Source organism: Quercus lobata, chromosome 11 (genome assembly GCF_001633185.2).
Source record: "Quercus lobata isolate SW786 chromosome 11, ValleyOak3.0 Primary Assembly, whole genome shotgun sequence".
Classification (NCBI taxonomy): domain Eukaryota; kingdom Viridiplantae; phylum Streptophyta; class Magnoliopsida; order Fagales; family Fagaceae; genus Quercus; species Quercus lobata.
Window position 1 is genome coordinate 18,799,710 of NC_044914.1, and position 7,718 is coordinate 18,807,427.

The following is a 7,718-nucleotide window of genomic DNA, read 5'->3' on the forward strand; positions in this document are numbered from 1 at the left end:
TATGGAAACTATTCGTAGTTTTAAACAGAACCTAAGTCCTGCATGGCTCCTCGGACCACAGACTTAGGGGAAATTATTACTTATGGCAGTTATTCATAGTTTTAAACAGAACCTAAGTCCTGCATGGCTTCTCGGACCACAGACTTAGGGGAAATTATTACTAATGGCAACTATTCATAGTTTTAAACAGAACCTAAGTCCTGCATGGCTCTTCGGACCACAGACTTAGGGGAAATTATTACTCATGACAATTTCTACAAGTTTTAAACAGAACCTAAGTCCTGCATGGCTCCTCGGACCACAGACTTAGGGGAAATTATTACTTATGGCAATTATTCGTAGTTTTAAACAGAATCTAAGTCCTGCATGGCTCCTCGGACCACAGACTTAGGGGAAATTATTACTTATGGCAACTATTCGTAGTTTTAAACAGAACTTAAGTCCTGCATGGCTCCTCGGACCACAGACTTAGGGGAAATTATTACTTATGGCAGTTATTCATAGTTTTAAACAAAACTTAAGTCCTGCATGGCTCCTCGGACCACAAACTTAGGGGAAATTATTACTTATGACAGTTATTCATAGTTTTAAACAGAACCTAAGTCCTGCATGGCTCTTCGGACCACAGACTTAGGGGAAATTATTACTTATGACAGATTGGTAAATTATTACTTAAGGGAAATCATTTTAAGGCGTGCGCGCGATCTAGCACCATTGCAACCCTCATCCAAATTCACTGCCCAGCATCCTTTTTATCTTGACCATTTACATTTATTTATGTCGTTGCAAATGTTTAAAAAAAAAAAAGAGAGGAAGCGGTACTAGCATACATCCATAGAAAGCAAAGCAAACATTCTATATCAATATTCCGAGGACAATACAGAGAGAGGTCCTTACAAAAGAGCGCAAAAACAGGACGACTCTCATTCAAAAAAAAAAAAAAGAAGAAGAAGGGGATGCAAATATTAAAAGCCTAAAAGCTAAGCCTTAGCAGGAGGATCTTCCTTTGGCTCGAGCTGAGGAGGAGGAACCTCGATGGCAGGGTCTGTGACAGGGTCCTTCGCCTTATCAGGCACAGGGACGGCATCAGGCACCGCCAGATTTTGCTCCGAAGCCTCTTGGGTGCCATCAGGATTCTCTCGGATCTCCTGAGGATAGAAGATGTTCTCGGGCAGTCTTAGCGCCGAATCCGCAGGAACTCCTGCAGCATCAAGGGCATGAGCCCATGAGATGCTGCAGTAGTCCCTGCACACCTCAGGAATCTCCTCGGATAGCCTGGCCTCCATTTCTTGGACCCCGAGCTGGCAAGAAGCATTCTTTTCAGCCTCTGTGGCCTTTCGGATCAGCTGAGCCTCCTCTTTGACCCGCCGCAGCTCATCCTCGACTTTTTTCAGAGCAGTCTTGAGATCCAGCACTGCCTGCTTCTCGGTGGCAAGGTTGATCTGGGTCGAGTACAGCTCTTTGCGCTGGTCCTCCGCCTGGGTCTCAGCACTTTTCAAACCAGCCTCTGCACTCTTGCGTCGTTTCTCCGACTCCTTGAACTTCTCCGTGAGCTCAAGGTGATCGTGCTTGAGGTTCCCCAAGGCTTTCTCCATCTCCGTCCGAGACTGGGTCTCAGCCTCAGCCTGACTGCGGTTATCACAGCAAAATTCCTCAGCCACAAATACCTGCTGAGTAATCTGCAAACGAAACAAGATTGATTTAAAAATTTAACAGGGTTAAATAAATTAATAAAACAGTAAAAAGATTACTCACCATCGCGAGGTTCTTCTTGAAGGATAGGAAGATCTCGGGCTGAGAGAACCGCCTATAGACCTCCATATCCCGAGGGAGGAGTAGGGGTTTCTCCAAGGCAGCAGCCACGTACCCTGCTCGGCCTCGGTTATACTTTCGGACCGACACATTGTAGGGGATGGCAACCCCATCCAGCTCCAACTTGGGGCTCCATGTACGCGGGGTAGTGCGCACCTCAGCAAGGTTTTCATCATCCCGGCTTTCCGCGGAGTTACCCCTTCTGCTCCTTGGCGCCCGGGTGGTTTTTTGCTGCTTGGTCGGCTGGGCAACCACCTCACCCTCCTCAGGAGTGTCAACCGGCCTTTTCTTCTTCAGGTCCGGATTAACCTTAAAGCCGAGGTCCGAGGGATCCTGAGGGACCACAAGAGGAAGGGTCTGGGCCTGTGACTAAGTTGGTCCCTTCAATGACTGACCTTTTGATGACTGACCTTTCCCTCGGGAGGCCATCAACTCCCTTAAAGTTTTTCCCTCCCCGGCCATGGGCTCTATCTCTTCGTCCGAGGGATCGTTCGAGCAGATGATGATTGAGGGAACACCAACTGCGGAGTGTTGGTCCTGCTCTCCTTCAAGATCAAAAAGCTCAACCAAAGGGGTTGGCTGAACCTCCTCCTCAAAATAAAACTCGTCTATCTCTTCCTCAAGGGAAAGACGAGATGATTCAGTTTCCTCTTCAACCGGAACAGCAACGCCAGGCTCGTTTGGCGGAGGTAGTTGCTCTGCTAAGTAGGGATCTCGAATGCCGGGTAGCAAGACTAGTGGTAGATCACGTTGAGCTAGGAACCCGGTTTTAGACACGTCAATCCTAGCCAACCTCGGACTGCCAGCCCTTATGGCGTGACCGATAGCTTGGAAAGAGTGGCTCAGAGGTTGATAGCCCAGAACGAGATGAGCCGCACGTAACTGTCCGTCCTCAGTAACGTATATTTCCAACCTCAGAAGGTAGTTCAGCGCCGGCACGTTCACGAAGTTTAGCCGAGGAGCGACATGAACTTTATCTGCAAACGTCAAAAAAAAAAAAAAAAGTGGGGTTAGTTTATGAAATTCTCCAATTGTAAAGAAAGCGAGAAAAATAACCCCCCAACACTAAACCCTTTCCCAAAAAGGATTGGCCCTAAAGACGCCGCACCTGGGATTCCTGCCCGAGTTGGACAATGAATACCATCGAACCACTCCCCCAAAGCAATAAGGAAGTCATTCTTCACGGTCTTATTGGATATTGGGAGACAGGAGATCAACCTAACGACCTCGGATCGGGATTTAAGATAATACCCTCCACTCTCGAGGCGGTGACACTCGTATAGATAAGCCACATCGTGCCAAGTAAGGCCTAGATTCATCCGCTCGTCTAAGACATCTATACAGCCTAGTATCTTGAACATATTTGGGGCGCACTGATGCGGCGTCAACCTATGGTTGAACAGGTATTCCCTTGTAATCCTACGCATGGGAAGTGTCATCCCTCCCTCTATGAAAGCAATCATGGGGATAACAACTTCTCCCTCGCCTCTATCTGTCAATACTCCTTCAAGAGGACAGTACTGCAGCCCCACCCCCAGGGGAATGTAGTATTTTGCCCTAAAGGCCTCCATAGCGGCCGGAGTTTTTACTAATTTTTCGAATCTACCCATCTGAGCTGAACTTGAGGAATGAAAATAAAGACAGAGAAGAAAGGTAGAGTCCGAGGAGGGAATCGAAACGGCGAAATGAACGAAATTTACTGATACCTTCACAAAACGCTCAATGGGACGCCTGAAAATCTCTCTGGGAGGAGACGCTTCACAAAAAACGGCTACGGTGGCTTAGCGGACGCAAATATTCGTAAATCTCTAGAGTTCGATGGAGTTCTCTGGAATCCTCTGGGGTTTATGAGATGAAGATAAAAAGAACAACTGAACCCCTCTGAGGTCTTATATAGCCGGGAGGAGAGAGAAAAGGTCGCTCCTGCCTAAAAATATGAGAAAAAACGATGGCCGTTCGATCCACGCCACACCGTTGGATGAGGGGGACATAAAGCCTCCAGAAGTAAATGGCCGTGCCTCGTAAATTGTAGCGCGTCCAAAGTAACCGTCCGCACGCGCGCCCCAAGCTCTCCTTACTTCCATCCTCTCACCAACATCAAAACCCCGCTTTTCTCCTCGAAAGGAGATAAAAACCGGAGTTTTGAGGGGCTATTGTGGGGCCCGGCCCAAAATAATGGGCTAGTCTAACTACAGGCCCGTCCGAGAAGCATCCTGTCCGAGGAGAAGTCACAGATAAAGCATTATTCAAGCCCAATTGCAATAAAAGAAACCTATCCGAGGAGCAACTCCTCCTCGGACATTACGAAGTCCGGACGAATAGCTCGCCCCAACCATTGCATTTCATCCTCCCATCACATAAAAAGAATAAAACCCAAAATATCTCATGGAAATCTGCCACCACCACATTAAATGTACCACAACCACCCTCTTGGCCGCATTAATGAGGAAAAGACCCCTGAACAGTGTTACCTTGGCCACTGCAACTCACAAGGGAGTGATAGGAGTGTCTGATGAGACAGGTGCTCAAGTGGAGGCTTAGATTATCAACAAGTGTAAGGTTGAGATAAGAAGGAGAGAGCTATATAATGTAGTGGAGTCCCTCAAAGAAGGGGACGGAGGGATGTATTCGGAACTGAAGAAATAAAATCTTCTGTTAGATATCCATCTGTGTGTTCTTGTTCCTGCAACAATATTATCCATGCATTAGACCGAGTAAGCTCATTGAGGCTAAGTTCTTTGACCCATCCTCTACAAATATTTATTGTGGGTTGCGCCTTGGGCCAAGGCCTGATTAGGAGGGTTTGGGCCAGGAAAATCATCCCTTTGAAAAAACTTTTTTTGGTGAACTAGATAGCAAATATCATACTAAGCAGGTTTTTTTTTTTTTTTTTTTTTTTTTTTTTGTGCTACTTATTTTGTTTTGTTAATAATTACACAAAGAGGTTGAAATCAAATAATAGAGATTATTGTTCACAGGCCAAAAATGACCTACTATTGAAAGGTATAACTTCTCAATTCTCATCATATCTCAATGCTATATTTTCAATTGTGGATGAAAACTTATTACCAATGTCTTAACTCTTAGTTTTTCTCAACCAAAAAAAAACTTGAAGTTTATATCTACACACACACACACACACACACACACACACACATCCTCTTTGTTTATTATAATTTTTTGGTAGGGTGAAAGTTACTCAAGTTTTGGTGTCTTCTCCCATGCTTTCAAGGAAAATTATTAGGTACTCCCGAAATATCATAAATGCGTAATTCTTCTTCTCACATAAATGATGGGTCCCACCATGAATTTAATTAGTGGGACCCATCATTTACAAGAAAGGAAGGAGTACTCATTTATAGTATTCCTGGAGTACACAATAATTTCCCAACTTTCAAGGACAAAAATTAAATTTTCATGTAAGTCTCTCTACTTCAAATTCTTAAATGTTTATTAATTTAAATTGTTCTTAATTATTGAATTAATGTTTTTACTTAAATATGCTTTCAATCATTTTTTGGATAGTTTTTAATTACTAAATTTAAGGTTTTTCCATTTAAATATTACTTGAGCCTTAAATTTTAGGTATCTCCTTTCATATTAGTTACAAGCTATCTACCATCTTTCATTCAATTATTATATATATATATATATATATATATGCCTTTTACAATACATTAGTTTTACACAATATGCATTCATTATATAACTTAAAAGTAAAATAATCATCCCATCAAAAAAAAAAAAAAATAATCATTTATTTTTATTATCTATTTTATAGTTTACATATGAATTTTGATTAAACCGTGCATCGCACTGGCATAATTCTAGTACTAAAATAATCTATATATATATATATAAAACCGAAGTTTTTGAAGTTCCCACAATTTTCCACGTCAGCACAATCTTAAAAAAAAAAAAAAACTTTTTAAGACAAAAAAACCCGGCATTATCAAAAAAAAAAAAAACACCCAAAAATTTCAAACCGGCATTATCAAAAAGAAAAAAAAAAAACACCAAAAATTTCAAACTGACATTATCAAAAAGGAAAAAAAAAAACACCCAAAAATTTCAAACCAGCATTATCAAAAAGGAAAAAAAAAAAACACCCAAAAATAATATATTTGCCTACGTAAATAAATATAGTATTTAATTTTTAAAAACTATCTTTCTCTCTGATAAATAAATTAATTTTTTTACCCACACTCTCTCTTCATCGCCGCAGACATGGTCTCCTTTTTATTTTTGCCGGTGATAATCAAAAAAGGTAACCGGTCGGCCTCAGAGGTAGGGCGTCGGTTAAGCTCACAATTTTAATACTCTGTCTCTGTCTCTGTCTCTGTCTCTGTGAATGTGTATGAAGATCTGATCCCTTTCAAATGGTATGTATTGTTGCTGCTCACGCAATTTTCTTTTTCTCCGTCTCTATGTTTGTTATTATTATTCCTTAGGAAATTTTTTAAGTCTTTGACTATATGTGAAGATTGGAACATTAAATTTAATTATAAATAAAATAAAAAGTTGATAGATGCTTATATCTCAACAAAAAAAAAAAAAAAAATCTGTCTTTTGTTTTAATCAAAGATCTCTGTTTTAGCTCACACCACAACATGACCATGACCATGCTAAAAAGGTAACCTTTGCAGCAAACTTTTCGCAAGAGCTTTACTGTTACTTGTACAGAGAAATTGGGCATTTTTTTTTTTTTTTTTTTGAGAAGGAAATTGGGCATGATTTGATTGTAGTAGTATTGTGTTTATTGTTCAGTACGTCCTGCTACTGCCTGTTTAATATATTCATTTTATTCTTGATTTTGGTATAAACATATTAATCGAAGAAGATTGTGATTGTACAAAATTTCAAGAACTTATCAATTGAAGAAGATGGTGATTGTACAAAATTTCAAAAACTTGATGTTCAAACCAATGTGTAACTTACACCAACATCTGTACTTAAGGAAAACAAAAGGGCATATTCAGGGACTACTACAAACCAACAAAGGAAGAAGATACAAAAAACACTTTAAAGTTGTTTTTCAATCTCTAAGATTTTCTATGCACAATTTGGTTTTAATGAATTTGTGATTTTAATACTAAAGACGTATTGGAACAAAGGAAATTTTTTTGCTTTTATGCACAATTTGGTTTTAAATTGAAACAAAGAGGAATTAAACTCTTATATTTAGTTATTTGAGGATTTTTTTTTTTACTATAGCGTTAATTGTTTGTCTATATACATTTAATTTCTAAATATTGTAGTATTCAATATTGTTTGAATTGTAACTTATCATGTATAAATAATTTATTTTGAATTTTAAGTAATTAATATTTGCATTGGTATGTTGTTGAGATTCAATAGTTGTGTCTTTAAAATCAAGAGGAACTGAAAAACAATATCTAAACTTCAACGTTTTTTAAATATAATGAATGCATTGAATATTTAATAGAAGGCAGGAAATAAATGAAATTAAAAAATAAGAACGTGCTACTAGAGAATTGATGTTCAATTCCAACAGCTAATGTCAAATCATTTGAAAAAAATTGGTAGTTTTCTCGTGTATTGCACGGGTTAGCGACTAATTTAGATAGAAAATTGAGAATTTTCAAACATACAGTTCAACAAAAGCAGGTAAAGAAAAGAGGTGGGCTGGGCTTACAAGTCAATGTCTTTTTTTATTTTTTTATGGTGATAATTATTTTTGGTGAATTGTGATGGTTTGGTATTATTTATTAGGATAAAATTTAAATACATAACCCTTTTTAAAATTAAAACAACAGTCCACTTACTTAACAGTATACTGCCGTCTCCTTCTCCGTTTATTTTATTTTATTTATTTATTTATTTATTTTTCCCCCTGTTTCAGACTATATAAAGTATTCCAAAACCCCTCGAGAAAACTGAAAACC